General features: G+C 50.4%; 1 protein-coding gene across 1 annotated transcript in view; it reads left to right on the top strand.

Annotated features, from left to right (window-relative positions):
* Window positions 1-318: 318 nt before the first annotated feature.
* Window positions 319-20,767, top strand: part of LOC144172655 (SH2 domain-containing protein 4A-like) — a 488,768-nt gene continuing 468,319 nt past the window's right edge. The window contains exon 1 of the mRNA XM_077701295.1: window positions 319-547. The gene's annotated coding sequence lies outside the window, so the exon portion shown is untranslated. The remainder of the gene's footprint in view (window positions 548-20,767) is intronic.

Genomic DNA, 20,767 nt, shown 5'->3' with positions numbered 1-20,767 from the left:
GGTGTTCTTGTTATTTTTTTCTCCATTATTTTTTTTTCCTCCCTTCTTCTTCTGTGCAGTTTTACAAGCTCAGTGTACGTGACTGGGCCCGACGCTCTGGAAGCGTAACGTTACGCCTCAGGAGTGCGCATGCGTGTGCCTGACGTGTAGAAGAGAGGGGAAGAGTCTCTCAGTGTCGGGCTATCTCTCCACACCTTCCTCCTCCTCTAGCGATCCAACGAACGATGACAGGCCGGAGGGAGGAGGGGGAGGCGGCCGCCGCCGCCGCCGCCGCCGCGGCGAGCGGTTTGCGTTGCATGCCTATCGCCAGTCGCTTTCATTCTGCCGCGTGCTTCGCTTGGCTGTCTGGCCGCCTGGACCACACGGAGCCGCCGCGGCGTCGTCTGCTACGGGAACCGTCTGCTTCGGTGCCGCCTCGGCGTTTAGGACTTTTGCGAACCCCGGCACGAAAGGGACCTCTTGTCCTCCCGCCAACCGAAATCGGATATCGCCCTCACTGCAGCCGCGGCCCCGGCTTACGAGCGTCTGGAGCCGGATAAAGTTAGAGGTGAGAGAGAATTCTGCCTGGAAATTATTCCCTTATATGGGCAGTATTTTTTGTTACAGTCTTTTTGACGGCGGGGTCCTCCCCTTTCCAGTCTGTTTATATTGGATCAACGACTCGGAGTTAGGGAAAATATGCGAGCGTGTTTACGTCTATGCCGGATAATCGCTGTGATGTATGGTGGGAAAACATGCTTGCGTTATGGCTCCAGAAAGCCGTTTCTTTTTGCAGCCGTCATATTTTTCCCAAGTTTTTACTTTGTGATATGTTTATCTAACAAAAGAATGTTTTTTTAGTAAATCTGATGCCAGCATAAGGGTGGCCACGGCGTCACTTTCAGACGCTGCAGCGACCCTTAGCGCTTACGCTGAATTTATGATTTTCAGCCTCAATGATGCGTTCTGGTTATCTTAGAAGCACGCTCTAACTATCCCAACAATATGTTCTCATCAAATGCCTTCAAAATTATAATTTTTCACCACCGCGCCAGCTCAGTGCCCAAGACACTGGGCGGGTGAAGACGAATACGCGGATTCAACACCGGCAGCTGTCTTCCTGATGCAGGCGAAAAAAAAAAATTGTCGGCTGAGGGGAAAGTTTTGGGGGAAGTTAAATATTTCCAGGTGGTCTATATGGTGTGCCTGGTAGCACAAGAGCAGTTTCGGTGCAGAACCCTCATCCCACCCCCCTCGTATTTTTTTCCCCTTGGAACCGATACACTGATGTTAGTCGGAATAAATGTTGGTAGGGTGACATTTAGTTTCCACGTCTACCGAACAGCTATACAGATGCCCACTGACTGACACGTATCCGCTGGCCTTCAACGCTTTTTGTCCTCAGTTGATGTATCATCATTTTGGAAACAAGTTTGTCGCTTGGCGAAACACACTTAGATACAATGGATGCCTGATACTTCATACGCGCCCCATGAAAGCTGTGCGTCTTGAAAAACTCCTAGAGGAATGCGTGCAAGCGGATGGACGTATCGACTGAAGCAATTAATTGGTCTCGCAGATAAAGCCCACATAATCAACCTACCCTTCCGGTTCTGAATTACATGCATGTATAGCGGTGTAACGCCGAAAGCACGCAATCTCGTCGCATTTTGCACACTTTACGCCAGGGCAATAAATTGCGACCGAAATTCCAAATCCGTGTTGACTCCACGACACACGATTTCAGTGACCAACTTGTGTTCAAGTGCACATGAGATCTTACCTGAAGCTTATTACACCGTTCGTTCGTGTATTTAATTCCCCCGCATCCTTTCTTGAGGAAATCGTCCCCCTTCACAGCCATGGCTAATTAAGCCCTAAACACGGCACCCTAGGGCTTCACCCTCGTTCAATTTCTGGTAGTGTCCCGCCAACTTTGCCAAAACCGGAAAGCCTTCTAGTCTCCTATCCGAGCACTGTACACAGTTCCCTGTAGGTTTGAGCTTGGACCAGAACTCTACGTGGTCCAAATTATTACGGAGCCCTCCAGTGCCGCGAGCTTGCAATTATGTGTGGGGAACAAGCCGGCGTGACTTTATATCTCTCCTCCTGAAGCAGAAAAAAACAGTAATCCTTAGAACTTATGTTCAATAAAACCTCCAACCACTACCACCACGGCTTCTTTCGTAGCTTGCTTAAAGCTCTCAGCCTGAAGTGTTTGGTGTAATTGCCGCTTGCTTAGCCTGGCCGGTTGTTGTCCTCAATTTATTTTGAATTTAAGTAATCACAAGGCCATCTAAGCACTCCTTATGATGTAGTGAATGCGAAAGCATCAGTGCCCAATTGCCGAACGGGTCCTCTAGTCATCACCATCCTCATCATTTCCGTTTGCGCCCTTTTCCTCCTCCACATCTAGACATCCTGTTATATCACTTTCCACACTTAGAGAGAGAGAGAGAGAGAGAGAGAGAGAGAGAGAGAGAGAGAGAGAGAGAGAGAGAGAGAGCGAGAGAGATGACTTTATTGATGCCCTAGATGGGTTCTGAGAGGTCTTGGACGGTGCCTCCCTTTCCTCTGCCGTCCGCCAGGATTCCTTGGATCGTAGCAGAGGCTTCGGCCATCCGGACTGCTGCGAGCTGTGGATACGGTGTAGAGCTGAGGAGCATGGTTTCCCATTGTTCTAATATTGTATATTCTAAGTGTATTCATACCTGCCCAGCTACTAGGCCATCCTTTTAATTCTGTTTGTAATAAAGAGTATTCAATTCAATTTTCACGGGTTCACATTGCTTGCGCGCCGTCTGCTGGGGACAGGGCACTTATTCTTTGTCTTTTGTTCTTTTTGAGCTCGGAGCAGCTCGAGCAGACGTGTTTTGTTTTGTGATTGCTTTTATCTCTCCGCGCATCTTCGGCGCCGTTCTTAACCCTTGTTTTTTTCATTTGATATATCATACATCCAGTAGCGGTCCCAGAGATCGGTTTTGGGGGGGGCGATTTTTTTTTTTTGGGGGGGGGGGCGAGGCGAATAAAGAATCGCTCCCCTCCTTGCGCCAATTCTGCTGAAGTGGTGATAACCATGGAGGCGTGTGCGCGTATGCGGTGCATTTAACTTCGCGCAAGTGGAATGCTTAAAAAAACTAAAAATAAGAAACTGAGGACCTCTTTGGGGGGGGGGGGGGGCGACCGCCCCCTTCGCCCCCCCCCTTGGGACCGCCACTGCATACATCTAATTCAACGAGTATTCATTATTAACAAAACTTTGGTACTTTCGGTTATGTACTAACGATTCGCCTCATATACGACTAAGGTTTTCTTTGTGCTGAACATTGCAGACATGTATGAGCCACGCCGGCGGCTTTCAGTGGTTGTAACGGTCTTGCCTATGTATACTTCGCGTTGAAGCATTAATTCTTTCAGCTCATTTTTTATTCTGTGAGCTGTCCGTCATTTTCTATGGCATCTGTAAGCAATTTCAAGGCCATGACGTCGGATTGTTTACCTACAGACTTCATTAACGCAGTGGCGTGAAAAAAAATGAAGGAAGCTCACATTAATGCGTAAGACCTGAAGGTAGCGAAGCTGCACGCAACCTTCACGACCGTCACGACGGTTTAAGTGCACTATTGCAGCCGATTTGCTTCTTCTTCGCTGCCGCAGTGACCTTTACCCCATCATTGTTGCTGCTATAAGTGTGAGCTTCCTTCATGTTTTTGGAAGTGATAATCATTGGACATCACCTTGGAGGGGTGTACGCCATGACGTGTCTTCTCGTTCCGAGCCATGGAGTTTTTTATTCTTAAGGGGGGGGGGGGCAATCTTGGCCAATTTCCCTAAGTGGATATGCTTGGCTTGCAAACGTGCGCCGGGGACGCTGGGTGGTCGCCGTGAAGCCCGCGATCACGTGCGCCGCTCTGCAATTTCTTGATATTTTTACCTGCGGACACGAAAAAAATTAGCAGTGGCTAAGCTCGGCTATGCCAGGATATACGTAGCGTGAGCTAAGGTTCAGCTGGTTATTCTTAGCTTTCCTGGTTGTCTAGGATTAGCTTGATTATGCTTACTGCTGCTTCAATGACACACACATAGTATACGCATTACGCGACACATGCATATTTATCAAGCGGCTCCGGCGCAGCGTCACCAATCGCCTCAGAGCTAAGCAGGTTCCACAAGCGCACGCCGGTGTTGCTGCGACGGACGAGCCATCGGCTGCACACCCGGCCACCCCTCGCATGATCATCAAGTGGACCGGGCCGCCATGTGCGGAACGGAGGTCGGCGAAAACGCTGGATGCGTGGGGCGTGTGACAGACGCCGGCCAGCGAGCAACGTTCTGTGCGCCGTGTGACGTCACTGCTCCTCGCGGATGCGCAGCGCGGCTCTCCAGGGTCCACGCGAAACTGCTCAACCTCGGCCAGTGTAGCTCATGCTACAAAATTGTGATTTACTAAACAGCTTCGCTGTTAAAAAAAGCGCAACATGTGCCACTTCCACTCAGGTATCCGGAGTATCCCGGGACTGCGTGACACACCCTACAAGTATTCCGCGGAACTATTCAACTATTCGGAATGATTCACTGTCGCATGTCGAGAGCAACTTGATAACAACGTGCTGGGATAAGCATAACGCGAAGGAAATTGCAATGTTACTGATAGCTTATCGCTGGCTTATATGCTATTGATCCTTTCCTGCCTGTTTCGGGCTGCTCCAGATAGCGGGGACGCACTGATAACAGTGACGCAAGCCAGATCAGCAACTATACTTAGATTGGGAACGCGCATCCGTAGCCACATTTCACATGACGGACGTCCACGTATAGTACTGGTACGCAATATGTTCACGCGAAGTCCGGTAGTATGTCAGTGTAGGTAGTGATGAGCAGGCAGCAGAACAAACAAAAATGTTTTACTTTAGTTTTGTTGTAATCGACGTTTTATCGACTTGTTCACATATGGCATTGTTTTCGGTGAGCTGGCACGACAGGGAAGCAGTTGCCAAAAAATATCCTCACCTGTGTGCCCTATATTGTCACTGTGCTATTAATTAAATATCGCCCATCCTGCTCGCAATTTTCTTTTATGTATCTGCGCCGTGGAGTTTCTTACAATTCTAGAAGGGCAGTACATCGCGTAGACGCATGCAATCCGATGCGGCACTTACGCCGCCGGGAGAATGTTAAAGGAGCCATGAAGACAAAATACAAGTTTGGTTCATTAGAAAGGCTGCTTTGTCCTGATAACAACGATACCGATTTCACCGCAAACTTCGAAAAAATAACGGAGATGTTAAAGAAAACGTGTGGAGCTGTGGCGACTCGCTAGCAAGTTTCCGGAAACCTTTATATGATGTCACAGAATCTTGTTTGGGTGATTGACGGCGGCCGAACTAATCAATCACCAGGACACATGGCTGGACGATTGTAGTGGGGCCGCTAGTTCAGTTTGATCGAATCACTTCTATGCTAACGTGCACCTAACCCTCTGAAAATTGTTTTTAGTGCTGGCCCATATGACGTCACTCGCGCCGATAACACGTCACTGTGGCGCGAAATTTGAAAGTTCTAAGTATTTCTTGCATTTTTATCGGTTAAAAAACGCCTTTCGTGGCCGGAATGGAGCTGAGTGAGGTACTGAAGCCCAACTCTATAAAGTTAAACAAAGTTGTATTTTCTCTTCATGGACCTTTTAAGGTCAGTTTGGGGCTGTTCTGGCTACACAGTTATGCGACTCGGCAGATCGCGTTTTCTTTCTTTTTGCGTAAAGTAGCCGCACGGAAGGGATCCCTCACTTACAATGGTGTTCTCAACCGGTAGCTACTTTCTCTACAAGCACCCCAAGCAATAAAAGAAACGCGCGTAATGTGTGAAAGCAAAATTTTCAATGTCTACCGCGTTTTCAATACTATGCCATATTCGCGACTCTAACAACGTTTTTCGACTTGTAACAATCAATATACGCCCAGTTTCGCGCGTGTTTCAATTTTGTAATATAACTTTTCCTTAGCACATTACTAAATTACTCGGAGTACTGCACTCAGAGTCCATCTGGAGTTTCCAAGTGCTGCGTCGCGACGTTTATGCCTTGGCGCTTCCTTCAGGAATTTCATTGTTTGAAGGCACCTACCATGTGACCTTGAAATCTGCATCCCGACGGGCCGCGAATAAATGTTCTTTGAATGGACAACCCCTTCTTGTAATATTCGTTTTCTCTCTCTCTCTCTCTCTCTCTCTCTCTCTCTCTCTCTCTCTCTCTCTTCTCTCTCTCTCTCTCTCTCTTTCTCTCTCTCTCTCTCTCTCTCTCTCTCTCTCTCTCTCTCTCTCTCTCTCTCTCTCTCTCTCTCTCTCTCTCTCTCTTTGGTGTCTGGTACACACAGGAGGCTTCTTTTATAGAAAGCCACCTTGCAAACGAAACGCACTAGTGGAATTTTTTTTAACAAAAATATTTTTCAATGCTTCAACTCCCCGCAATGGCTATTAACGAGATATATGCTACAGGGCAGACGGTATTCGCGAAACGGTGCGCCGCTATGCAATTTGCTCGCGTCAAAGAGAGAGTTCTCTTGGTATAGCGGGTGGCTGGTCGGCGATTGCTACTAAAATTGCTGGTCTAGCAGCTCGCGCACAGGGCAGAGTAGACATAAAGAACGCCCATAGAGCAACGTATAGAAACAGGCGGCGTTGAAAACAAGCCAAAAATTGGATCCTGAGCAGCGAACGCATAGGCGACCAGGTGCCAATCTGCAGCACCACGATGACACAAAAACTTTGAGCCGCCAGGGTGTTTCATGGGCGAGAACGTTGCACATTTGGAACGGGCGAGAACATTGATTGTTTTCTCCATCACATCGGATTGTTTTCCACGAAGGGTCACGTGATTCTGAGTGTACAATCGGAAACTCCGCGAGTCCGCACACGCATCTTGCCTTGAAGTCGTTCGAACAGGGGCGCGAATGTGCGCATAAGCCCGGAGCAAAGGCTGGGCTTCTCTCCTTTACACAATTTCTCTCTGGACCGAAGGACGGAAGTATGCCTCCCCACAAGTTTCACATACAAGGGTGGTGCTTGCAGAAAAAGCAAGGAAGTACAGTTCTGCTTCGTTCCGTTTTGCAACGCAGCGCCACAGGAGTGACAAGTTTCGTATTCCTTCAGACAGCTACCCGCTGTCTTGAAGCCTGCGTGTCAGGAATGCCGCAGCGTGCGGGAACAGTTGCCCGCAGCCTGGCACGAAGCGGCGCCATGCCCCCCCCCCCCCCCCCCGCGGACGCATGCATAACCTCCTTGATGCATACACGCGCGAAGGGAAGACTCGTGCTGCTCGTACCGCCGTGCTGCCTCGCCCAGGTCAGCGGCAAGTCGAAGGAAGCGTTATCCAGATGGGGCCGCTCGCGCTTTCAAGGGCCCGAGAAAACAGCGGGTCGGCTTGTTTTGCACGATACGAGAGGCTATCTTGTGCGTGTGAGATCCGCAAGTGTGGAGGGTGCGTGTATATATGTACGTCGATAGCCTCGTCAGAAAAACGAACTGACGCTGGGTCGCGCACAGAGATTCACTTGAGCTCCCTCGCCACTTCGTGTATTTGTATATTTCCCAGATGGTATTGGTGTGTAGGACTTCCGTTTGTTACTTAATAGGGACCCCCATTCGTGTTTTGTGTCGTGCGCGCTTTCCAAGCATAGTAATGGATGGACCGAGGTGAACAACAACGGTAATAATAATAATAATAATAATAATAATAATAATAATAATAATAATAATAATAATAATAATAATAATAATAATAATAATAATAATAATAATAATAATAAAGTGTGTTCAATTCAAAGGCCATGGCAGACCCTGTAGAGTAACTTAAGCTTTCCGCAGCCGAATATTATGTGTGTCCGAAGCTCCGTCTCCTCGAGGAGGTCCGAGTAGAACCTACGATTGGTCGCAAGGATTCGTTCTTCGTTTGCGATTTGAGTCGTTGAAGGTTTGACGATCGATTGGACGCAATTTTAGCGGAGGTTGTACCCACTTTTAGCGAAGGTATTGACGCGCTTTTGACGAAGTTTCGGTATGAGAAAGCTTTTGCGCTACTCTCAACTTTCTTTAGAAAGGGATAGTAAATTATTTTCGTTTCAAGCAACACACAAAAGCACTGCACTCTGCCTCATTTCGCCATGCGAATGCAGCCTCGCTTTGCTCGCCCCTGTGCGCAGTGCGAAGGCAATAAGGTTTCCTGCGGTATCTCTTTTCCTTGTATCGCTTATGAAAGCATCTCCGCTTCGCAGCTTCGTGACCGTTGCAATCCACGGAAAATTTCGGGAGGAGCTTTATCCGCTGCAACTATGTGCGGAGGGAAGAAATGGTCGGAGGGCCGAACCGACCTCCCGCAATACCGCTCCCCGACACTTCCGGTCACTGCGACGGGTGGTGGCGGTTAAGACGTTTATTGAACTCATTTGGTGGTGAAAGAGCAGCCTCGATGAGTGGGGTCCTCAGTCCAGGACTCCAATTGCCGACGCTATCTGGCGGGCCCGCTCGATCAGCTGTTGCTGGTATCGCGGGACAGTGCTGGACAGAGCAGCCTCCCAAGAGGAGAGGGTGGGGATGCGTATAGGGGTGAACCCGTCTGGTGGACGCTAGGGAGCCTACATACGCCGCGCCTAGGCGCGGCGCATGTAGGACGCGGAGGACGCATGTAGGACGCATGTAGCGCAGTGGACGCGGACACTCCCATAGGGAGTGGCAAAGGGCGGGGGTGGGGCTGTTGCAAGCCGGGCGATTGTTAGGGTATTGGGTGGGAAAGAAGAGGTGTTTGTGGTGTAAGTTTGGGAACGTGTGTGTGTGTGGGGCTGCCGCCATGACGTGGCGTCGGCGTGGGATAGGGAATGGTGGGATGGAGGTAGTGTTTTTTTGTGTGTGCGGTAGTAGGCGAGTGTGAGTGTATAGTTGAAAGGTTCGCGTGATGGGATGATGGAAGCTGACGTCTTGGAGTCACCCTGGATCTGTCTGTCCACTTCCTCTGACGCCCGGTGGGTCATTTCTCGGGCGAACGCGTGTGCGTGCTCATTTCCAGGAAGGGAGGCATGGCCAGGGGTCCAGACGATACGAATGAAGGGAAGCTTGGATGGACCGGAGTGTCGAAGAATGGTGTTTGCTTGTATGGAGAGGATTCCAGAAGAATATGCACGGCAGGCGGCTTGCGAGGCTGTTATAATTGCCCAGGTATCGTCTTCGTCAGCTTCCGCGGATCGGGCGGGGGTGATGTGGGACACAGCCAACGCTTTGGCTACCTCCTCGGCCACCCTGACGGAATCGGCCCGCACAGAGCATGTTGTTTGCGCATCACCAGCAATTGCAGAGGTCACTGCCACTTTAGCGTTGGGGTTGACTCGGTAACTGGCTGCGTCGGTGTAAATCACATGTGGGTCATGGCCGTATTGGCGGGCTAGCGCTTCGGCTCGGGCGCGGCGTCTGCCCAGGTTGGTCTCCGCGTGCATGTTCTTGGGGAGAGGGGAACTTGTAAGCGTGCACGAATGACAGGGGCGAGAGCCACAGGGTTTGGTGGGAGAGGTGACGACGGCTCGGGGTATCCCAGGCGGGCGAGCACGTGACGACCGGGGCGGGTGGTGCTAAGGCGGATAAGCTGACCAGCTCGTTGTGCCTCAATAATTTCCTCTATCGTGTTGTGGACACCCAGTTGAAGGAGACGTTGTGTAGAAGTGTAGGGGGAAGTCCCAGGGCAGCTTTGATTCCCGTCCGTAAGGCAGTGTTGAGGCGCTGGAGTTTGGAGCGCAGCGAATTGTGGAAGGGGGGGACGTGGTAGGCAAGGCGGTTGATGAGTAGGGACTGAACTATGCGGAGGGTGTCTGTTTCTTGGAGGCCGGCGCGTCGGATGGAGATGCGACGGATCATGCACGTGATTTACGTGATTTGTGTTTTGAGGAGGTGTACTATGTGCCTTGCGCGGCCGTTAGACTGTAGGTGGAGGCCTAGGACTCGGACTCGGGTGACGCAGGGGATTAAATTACTGGTAAGGTAAACGGAGATTTCTGTCTTGGTTACTGGTCGCATGCGGGGAGCTAACACAAGAAGCCCGGACTTCTCCGCTGGGCAAGACAGGCCTCGCAGAGAGGCATAGTTCAGAACTACATTTGCTGCCTCTTGCAGGGGCGTCCTGTATTTGGCCGTCCGATCCGCGTGTTGTCCACATGGTTACATCGTCCGCGTACAGCGCGCGGCGAAGCTCCGGAATTCCGTTGAGTAGAGAAGGCAGCTTAGCCATGGCCACGTTGAAGAGTATCGGGGATATAACTTAGCCCTGGGGCGTTCCTCTTCCATTCAGTTGAAAGGGTGGTGAGCGGTGCCTGTCCGTGCACGTATCCTACCTCTGCTATGGCGTCGCCCAAGAGTGCAGCTTGCCTTCTCTTGTTCCTTTTCGGTTTCTTAGATGCGCCCTAGGAACGGAACCACTCCACGGAACATCTAAGTACGCAAACCGAAAAATTCCGCGGCGCCAGCCGACCTCTGCAGTAGCTTCGCAAAGCACGCTTGAAAAGCGGGGTTTGCGGGGAAATTCGGGTCAGTAGATTCGGGTCGGCCGTGTGCCGACGAGAAATCTTTAATTATAGCCCGGCGAACTCTAATTAAAGCCCGTGGGAGCTGACGGAGTAAAAGTAAGAAGCGGTGTGAGAAGCGAGGTGAGGAAAGGGCCGCCAAGAGTTGACATTAGGCGCCCTGGATATAATACCCCACCTCCCCCCCCCCCCCTCCCCACCCCTGAATCCGAACACTTCTTTATTCAGCGCCCTCTCCTCTAACCAAGCGCCCAGACGCGCTGTCGCAATATACAACAATTGCTTCGTCTTTTAATGTGGCATCTTTATTCCTGCAGCATGAATTAGAATGTAACGTTGCGCAAGGACTCAAAGGAACTCATCCAATAAGACAAACCACGGAGCAATATCTTTTTTCGTCGTAGGCTGCTTTGTCAGTAAGCCGAAGTCCATACCTTGCAGAAAGCTAGTAACACAGTCACGTGAGCAGCAGCCATAATTCAATAAAGTGGGGTGAATTTTTTCTGGGTTTCCGGTGCCATTATCCCTTTCTCCGTTGAGATCAAAGCGTCTTCCGGGCGTACTTTGTGCCGCGGCACAGACCAAGCAGCTCAGCTCTATCAGCCGGGACGTGCACGGTCACGACACGGGCCGCGCGATAACTCGCGGTCGCGCATATCGCTGCCAGAGGAGTGCACCTATTTGTTCACCGAGTGCAGCCGCGTTGCATCCCCCGTATACCGTCGCATCACAGAGCACGCTACACTGCATGCCGACATCACTGATTGCACACGTTGCAGATAGGCAGAGAGGCGCTTGCCGTCGCTTCCGTCTATTTCCTTTGGCCCATTTATCGAGTCGCTATGCCGCCACTTCAAACCGAGCCCGCGTTTAGCTCACTTGCTTCTTGTTCCTTGCAGCCGCAGGGAGGGAAAGTGTCGGTTAAGGATTCCATCTAAAGCTTCGTTGTATACGAGCACGTTTTCTACAATGTACAGCACACATGCGCGAGGCTCAGCCTGTCTACCACCGCAGCCGTGAGAGCGCTGGAACCGTAAGAGTTACGCGTTCGTCTTATGACACCACGAGTTTTATTAAATGCCGTTCTCGTTCTCTCCACGTAGGATTACCCGCAATTTTTCTTTCGTTTTAACGCGGAATGCATGTCGTCAGCCGAATTGGATTTCCTGCTCGAAGTCGGCACGTTGGAACACGCCGACGTTGGAACAATGCACGCAGTTCATCGTGATACAGAACATTAGGCATAGAGGGATTCGAGTGAGCCTGCGTCCTCTGGCTGCCAAAAGAAGCGCGCCGTCACTGCCACGGAGGAATGAATTAGAAGGGTGAGAACAATTCTTCTGATGCGGAAGCATATACGCGCCCGCGTTAACTATGAGATGGCCCTCGCAGGAGTTGGCCAAAGAGTCGAAATGGCCTCCAGCCCTTTTGAGGCCCCCCGCAAGAGAAGCCATAATTATGACGTTGGTGGTGATCGCGGTGCTGTCGTAATGTTTACTGGCCTCATTTTATAGCTGAAGCCATGAGAATGCAGAAGAACCCGCCGCGGTGGCTCAGTGGCTAAGGCGTTGCGCTGCTGAGCACCGGGTCGCGGGCTCGATTCCGGGCCGCGGCGGCCGCTTTTCTGATGGAGGCGAAAAGCAAAAACGTCCGTGTGTTCGAGATTTCGGCGCACGTTAAAGATCCCCATGTGGTCAAAATTAATCCTGAGCCCTCCACTACGGCGCGCCTCATCGCCTGCGTTGCGTCGGCGCGTTAGATCCTACAATCAATCAATCAGAATGCAGAAGAATACTTCCGCGGTCCTTTGCTCGGGAGCCTGTGCATACTTTCAGTAAGGACGGATGTTCTGGGAAATATGTAAGATAAAGCAGGTGCAGAGGTGTGCGAAAATCGAATAAGATCGCGGGAATAGGAGTAAGTAACAACGCGCTCAGACGCGTACTGAATTGGGGAAACAAGCACTTGGAAAAAATCGGAGCGAGGTATCACAGATAAACTGGCCTACCGCACGTGTATATATGCAAGCGCGTACACACAATGATTATTGCCCATAACAAGCAGTAAATGAAGTGTGGGATTCGCGCTCCGCAGTGCGAAAAAAAAAATGCGCGCCAATCCACGCTGTGAAGGTGGTTGGTAAGCGAAGCTGTAAACGACACCCACAACGATTACCCAAGCGACGTCTCTTGAATTCACATAAGGGGCTCTACAAAGAGTGAAACCAGAGACAAGTGAAATGCACTTAGCCACACCCTTTATTACTTCAAAGAGATATTCCCTGCTAAGGTCAAATCAGTGCATGACCCATGAATGGTGGTTGGTTGAGTTGTATTAGTGAAGCACATGAGTGGAAACTCTTTTTTTTTATGAAATGAAACGAAGCGCAAACACGGTGTTTGACGATGTCACTTCTCCTCCGTCTTTGTTACCGCCGACGGAGGTGACGAGATCGGCAGCAGAGACGAAGGAGAAGCGAGACGCCATGCGTTTGTGTGAGCTTGCTTTAATTAGTACTATGTATGTATGTTTAATTTTGACTAACTCCTAGCGCATGCGCAAGACGTGCACACGGCCGCTACACGCGCCGTGGGCGGAGCGCACAGCGGCGCGAGAGGTCGCGGGGCGATATCACGTTGCATTCAGCGAGAATGCAGGGGGTAAGCCCGCAGATGTGCCCGGTGAGTGTACCGTCTGTCTCCTCCGTCTCCGCGTAGGCTCGTAGCTGAAAATACCGGTAAGACGACGGGCTCTCGTTCGGTTTCTCTATTCGTTCCAGTTTCGATTCCTGGAGGTGCAAATAACTTCTTTTATTTGTTCGCGGGAGTTTTGTGTTGACACCAACGGTCGCGGCAGAACACATGGAGGGTAGAGGTAAAAAGCTTCGCTTCAAAAAGTTGTACATTTAGCAGCACACTTAGTTTCAAGAAAAGCTAGAAACATCGTTTTTATTTAGACACCAAGAAATAAAAACAAAGAATGTTGAAATTGTAAAAAATGTCACTGACTGTCGAAAAACAGAAATTACACGTCCCGAACAGGGAGAGAAAACAGCAAGCTATTGATGCGCTCCAACATTACAAAGCTGCTTCCATCGAAATCATTAAATCATTAATTGAGGACTCATAGTGCAAACTTTCACAATCGTAGTATAGGGGGGGGGGGGGGGGGGGGGGCATAACGAGTTCGGTATGTATTGTCAGTCCCGAAATCTGCTTTACAGTTTGTGTTCTGTTCACTGCGAGCCCATGAATAGAGAGAGCGTCTCTGGAAAGTAGCTCGCGCGGAAGTTGAGCTTGGGCGATACTTCAATATTTTTGCGGCCAGAATAATTCTGTATTTTGCAAAGCAGTTCAGCGCAGCCGCCGCTAAAACCAGGATGACAATGCCGCCGTCCTGTATGTTTAAAACAAGTGCGCTTCACATACTGGTGAAGTGAGTCCTGCATACACTTACAGTATTATCCACATATGACTCAGTATTACTCAGTCGCTGTTAACCGCATTCGGTAAACTTGGCGCACTTACTGAGGGAAACAGAAAAGAAAAAAACAAACAAACAGTACTGGTTAAGGTTCGTACGCTCGATGAGCTAAGAACACCGTTTACTATATAATGAGCCGTGATTATTTGGGCCACAATATACTAGTCCACCCTTGTTTTCAAGGGTACCCACTGCCAATCCCCCCACACACATACCAACCTCAACATTTTCGTAATGTCCTGCGGGTTACTGGACGAGGAGTATCTGCGTTGCAACAGTTGTGTCGCGCTGTGCCATCCTTCCTCGCTCGTACAGTATGCTCCCGGTCTAGTAAACGGCATCTCAATAAATGAATTTTGCTTCTATACATATACCGTACCATTCTGAATTTAAGCACCACATTTTTTTTTATTTCAAATCGAGGCCCTCGAATTATTGTGATGGAGTTGTAACTCGACCTGGTTTTTAGTTAGGAGGTCAAAGTAAAGGACGCTTAGGAAAATGCGCCTATAGAATTCATAAATTCACGCCAATACGGCGCACTTCAATATTCCGCAATGCAAACAGATTCACGCAGCAATTTGCCCAGAACTTAGGGTTGGGATTTCAGTGTGCCGATTGTGTCTGGGACAGGGTGGAAGCGTAATGACTTATAGGTGAAGCAGGCCATTAAGCGGATGGCAGGAAACCTCGCTGGGTGGTTCTCCAGTGGTCGAGCAGCTTACGCCTGCCGGGCGGGCTACAGTGGTTGTGCCTCGTTGAGGAAGATTCGGCTCGTGTAGATGCACACCAATCCAGGGCATGTATACACGGGGACAACTTTAGAACTACAACGGAAGTTGCCCCTGCGCCTGGTCACAGCAGCCGGCTGTTAGTCCGCGTGGTGCAAAAAGTGCCTTGGGGCCCTATTCTCGACTGCACAAATTGCCGGCATTTCGCCCATGTTTTTTTGCGTAAGCACGACGTAAGCAATCAGTGACGTGCTGCACCTATAGCTATGACGACATGCAGTTTAATTTGACAAGTCACTCATAAAGATCGCTACCATGGTATCAAATATTGTGCAAGAAAGATATAGAAACGCTTGGCATGTACTATAAAAATTAAGACGGTAGCTGAGGCTGACAAGAAAAACACATTTCTGGAGGTCAAATTTGGCGCCAACTCCCCAAGGCGATCCAGTAACGTTGATCCAAAAGCGAGCGAAAGGCGGATGTTGAGCTAAAGAACATCACACAATTTTTTTACCCTATCTATTTATTTATTTCAATCGCTTTTATTAACATAGCTGGGCTCTCTGCTTCAATGCAAGCTTTGTTGCGTTATCACCTCCCCTGCCGCCACCGCCGCCACGCCATCGTCTGCTGCTATGTTACAAGTTTATGGCGTGATCACAGAAAAAGACGGCCGCGACTATCGCTTCTATGACACATAAGAGCAGCGCTACGCCTGATAACCGCGGAGCGCACCGATGTGGCCGATTCACTCATTCATCAAGCTCGACTGCAATCAGCGCTGTAATGAACTAAATAGTCACTTTTCATTGTTATTTTTCTCTTGAGTTCGCTCATGTGACCCAACAGCCATGCATTGGGGGGGTTCTCTTTGTCATGGAGAGGCTTGTACTGCTCTCTTATGTTGCGGTTACGCCAAACAAATCATTTTTATTTCATTTCCAAACATAAAAGCAAATTACTGCATGTTATTTGTATGTTCCATAATCGCTGACTTGGAAGCAGTTGAAACTATAATTTGTTTCGGTAGGAAACATGCTTTAAACAGTGCGCATGCGAAACTGCGCCTGCTGCAAATTGCCGCACATTTCGCTGCGCGTAAGCCGGGGAAATATTGTGCCCTATTTTACTTGTATTTTGCGACAAAAACAGCCGCCATTTTCAAGCTGTTGCGTAGCATTACGTCACTTTTACGCAGGCTGAAGTTGCCAATGCATGACGTAATCGTTCCCGCCAACTGTTTAAATTACGCCACGCCTTCTCAGCCAATCACAGAGGGGGTGTGTATTACAAGCAGTATTGTTGTTGAATAGCAAAGACAGGCTTACGTTGTCATGTCCGCTGCATTTAGTCTGGTTTTTCATTGCCGGCCAAGAATTATGCGCCTTTAGTAACGAGAAATAAGGCAAACTTTACAACTGGTGTCCGTAGACGACATGAAACGTCAAAATGACGACAGCACACACAACCGCTTTGTCAACCGGAAGCACGTGACCAAAATTGAAATCCAATCAGAAAAGACTTCCGGAGAATTGCCTGAATTGTCGGCAATTTGTGCAGTCGAGAATAGGGCTACAGGTCTTACCACAAAGTGTTGCTCGTACGAAGGCGGCTAGAGGAACGTGAAGATATATTATCACTTAAGCGGACTCGCAAACACTTCCTTTCCTTTTATTTTTTGTAAATTTGTAACACTTTCAGGATGTATAATTGAGGGCTACAAAGTACTTCAGCCAAAAATTACTGCTTTACGCCCATCATAGTCGCTCAAATAATTGTTATCTCTTTCCTAGCGTTGGCGCTGTTCGAGCGCTCGAGAGACGTAATTACAGCGATGTCGTGGCTATTGGCCGGCTTCGTTTCAGTTGAAGCAGTAAGGCTCGCAGATTAGCAAGGAACTGGGTACACTTTAAATGATAACGTTACAAAAGCAAAAATTTACACCGAAGGGGCATGTAGACACAGGAGAGACTGACGAAAACGCAGAAGGAAAAGGAAAAACGGAAGCTCGCTAAACCCTATATATACACAGGCCGCACCCCGTTTAAAGGCATTTGACAGCTGCAATCCTTCGCCTGGGCGCTGTCTCCTTTCCGTGGTCTCTGCTAAACTGCCACCTTTGCCGTGTCCGGTCGCATTCTGGACAACACGACCATTTCGAATACATTTCCCCTCATTTCCGACGATGGGCCAGAGTTTCACGCTAAGACAAGTCAAACGTACTTTGGGCACGAAATCTCTCCTGCTTTGGGAATTGTGACACGAGCCGTTTCTTCCTCGCATTTCCGGGCGGAGAAAGTCATGGCCCCGATAGGAGCAACCTAGTGCTAACCTGGCCACAAGGTCACCGCCACTTCTTCGTGGCTCAGAGCATTGAATCCGGAAAACAGGAGCGCTTGAGTTGCACCACATTTCCACCTACGCCCAAGCAGGGCAAAATATATAGTAAGAGTCACGCCTGCGCAAGGCGTGTGTGGTGTTGGGACCACAGCTGCACACGAGTGTATGTATACGCTCCAGCAGGCGCCGGCTGTCAGAATGACAGGCGTTAAACGAAGAACCACATGTGGTTCTTCGCTCGTTGGTGTTTTTCTTTTTTGACGTCTTTCACGCAAACGGCGCGTATACGCGTCACCAACGTACTCGGGCCTTCTTTCTCTTCGTGCGCTGAAAGCTAACGCGTCACGCCGAATTGGCTCCCCCCTGCTTCCATCGGTGATTTATGCACGGCTTTGAATCTGCGTTGCATGGAGCCGCAGGTTTATGGCCGCTCCATTACTTTACGCACTGCCTTGGCCGGCGTTCGGTCGCCCGGCCGGCTCTTTCCATAAACGGGCCCGGTCTGCCCACCGCGTGTTTTTCTTTTTCCACGAATGCAATGTTGTCTTTGCTTCTATATCGCACCACTGCTGTAGGAGGTTTGTACATTACGGCCGTCTTTATAAAGGCGATCGTGGTATATACGCATGTACGTCAGCAATTTAACGTGACGGTTTGTGTACGTTGCAACTTGTTACGGAGTGGATGTTCTTGAAACTGGAGAAACTGTCTTCAACAACGAAGCTGTATGCGCATCGAACAGGCGCAAGTTTTCATGTCGTGCGTCACGCTGAAAGTAAGCCCTGCACGTGCCTGGTCTATTGCATGCGTTCGGTGTTGGTTATAGCCGCACGATGCCGCTGTTGACGTTGCCGCTGCTGTTCTTTTTGCCGCTCCTTATGGCCAGGATCCACTTCCGTGAACATTCTTTGGCAATATGCACACAAAGGGATTAGCGCGTTCATTTATATACAAGTAGTACCGTGGAATAATATATGAGAACACGTCTAAGGCCAATGCGGTGCCAGCTCGTGTGATTCATTTGCGTACGCACAGTATAAAAGGTGCCGCCGAGCAGTGCGTTCCATTTGTATTTTGCGATCTCATCAAACGTCATGCTGCAAGTATACCGATGGACGACGTTAGGCCTAGACCCCAAAGCGTAACGATAGGCCTGACGTGAGGCCGACACCCTCACCCTACCCGCTTCCTGTCAAAGGTGACGCCGTTGCTAAGACTTCATCTTACATCCGCAAAGCCCAGGGAGGAGGGTAGAAGTGCTTCCGAACCAGACACTGCCCCCCCCCCCCTCCGTTCATAACTGCCGGGTGTAGTTTGGGAATTGAGGGAGGGACTGGGAAGCGTTTCCACATTTATTCGATGATTTGGCTGACCTCACCAGTTCACATTGAAGAACCTTCTCTCTCTCTCTCTCTCTCTCTCTCTCTCTCTCTCTCTCTCTCTCTCTCTCTCTCTCTCTCTCTCTCTCTCTCTCTCTCTCTCTCTCTCTCTCTCTCTCTCCCCCGCCGAAAGACAAATTGTCTTTCTTGTCGCAGTTATTCCGCAACGAAACGAAACTGCGCGGCTGGAGCAACGTTCGCGATGCAGGCGTGGCTGTCGATTCGAGTTGCTGCGTTCGTGCAGGAAGTTTATCAATGCGGCCGGTCGGCAGCATCTCGAGCTTTGACGATAGGGTTAGAAGGTGGCATCGCGAGATGAAGCTGACCTAACGAACTACCTTTGTGAATTCGATGTTCGAGAATCGTTTTAATTAGTGTTTACTCGAGCCACAGCGTAGCGCACTTACCGAGTGCCAAACGTACAATTCTCTTCAGAATTTACGTATATTTTCGTAAAAGTAACGGCCAACAGGAGGCATTAATTTCCCGCAAACTTCCCTGCGCTGCTATAGCTCGCGCTCTTTGTTTTTATCGTGTGAGCGAGAAGACCGACCTTCCGAAGTGCGGCAGCCACCAGCGCTATAGGGTGCTCGGTACCGTGGCGGGAAGCAGGTATCTCCCGGGGGCTCCATAGTCAAACGAGACACGAGCTGCGTACAGGGATATATGCACACCCCCCCCAACACCCCCCCCCCCCAGAAGGACTTCGACACCCCCCCCCCCAAAAAGATTCCACAACCACAAGCACCCTGCCCAGGGATTTATACACCCCCCCCCCCAAACATCCCACGGACACCCCCCCAAAATCGAAATTCTGCATAAACCCCTGGCTGTGTATCCGCCCACGTGTGCACACATCATGCCGCCAGTCGTGTGCCGCCTTCCCGGAGTTCTGCCCGCTGATGCATGTCGCCCAACAGGTGGCGCATACACCGCTGTTACGTAGCGCTGTGCACGCGGCAGTGCAGGGGCCCCTCATTTGCATAAGCAAATGCGCATCTGCACCCCAGCGAGCCCCACCTGAGGAGTCCTGCAACGCGCGACATGTCGTCGCTAACTCGGCTTGTCAGGTGGGCTGAAGGGGGCACAAAGAACGCGCCGTGCCTCGGCTGCGGCAGTTGACAAGCCGCGCGCCTTGTCGGGGGTTTGCTCCGGTAGCTACGCCGTCCCGCAGTTCTGTGCAACGGAGCCGACGGCTGAGCGCTGGTCTGAGTTCCTCATTCACTCTGCGCGGCCGGGCCGCAGGTGAGCACGAGCCCAATGGATTGCATCCATGTTTTGGAACTTTCTTTCGTCTTTTGGTCTCCTCCCTTCTCGTGCTGATTTTTTTCATCTGGTAGTTCTGCCAGTATAGCTGGTAAGCAGTGAGGGGAAATTCCGCCATAAAACAACCAAACTTGCTGTCGATTGCAATCCTGCGAATTCAGTAAAATAAGAGCTATTAACGAAGGTTAAAGAGTTTATTACGTGCACACGTGTTTAAGAATCATCCGTCTTTGAGCCCATAGAGTCGCTGTACGGAGAATAATCATCCACGAATCGAGCTTACAAGAGCGCAACTGAAGCCGCAGTGCCTAAGCGTTACCAGCGCCCGCGAGATTACGCACGGCGAAGGAGCTGCTGACACTCGCTGCACGCATTTTCTTTGGAGTCCTGCGCAAGTTCACTCTCATCTAATGAGTGCGAGTGGAGCGGCCAGCAGAAGAATGGAAGCGGGGGTGGGAGGGAGGCGTAGGTCTCAGCTCAACGCCTTTGCACCGCTTGAAAACCGCGCGTGTACTCGGTGGCCTTCGCAGTAGGAATGTCATGATGTCGTCACATCTGCGACAGATTTCTCTTTTTTCTGCCACGTTTCAGGAACAAACCCGTGGCTGACATGCTCTCGACCTGTGAGATACGCGTTCTCGCATGTAACGTACTACGCTGACACCGTGGTGCACAGTTTTGACTCTTTGAGCGTGGTGAAGGTGAGGCCATTCATTGGCACCAGGGTACGAAGCATCAGTGCGCAGTGCTAACGCGGATGTTCAGCGCACAAGCGTTGGCTGCCCTTCTCCTGCACGCAAGTACACGGGGGGTGGCTTGTTGTCCGAGCGCAGTGTTCCGTCCGGGGCGTTGTCGCCACCGGGGCTGTCATCATCGTGGCCACTACGCAAGACACGCGGCCGGCCTGAATACCTCGCCGCTCCCGACAGCACCGACAGTGCAGCAACCGACGGCCGCAGCTCGTGACGAATGTCTGTCATCCCTGACGCGGCGCGCAAGTGCTGTCGTAAGCGCCCGCTGCTCCCACTCT

The sequence above is a fragment of the Haemaphysalis longicornis genome, unplaced genomic scaffold, assembly GCF_048455015.1.
Source record: "Haemaphysalis longicornis isolate Haplotype H1 unplaced genomic scaffold, Haemaphysalis longicornis Haplotype H1 scaffold_25, whole genome shotgun sequence".
NCBI lineage: Eukaryota > Metazoa > Arthropoda > Arachnida > Ixodida > Ixodidae > Haemaphysalis > Haemaphysalis longicornis.
This window is presented reverse-complemented; position numbering and strand designations above follow the sequence as displayed.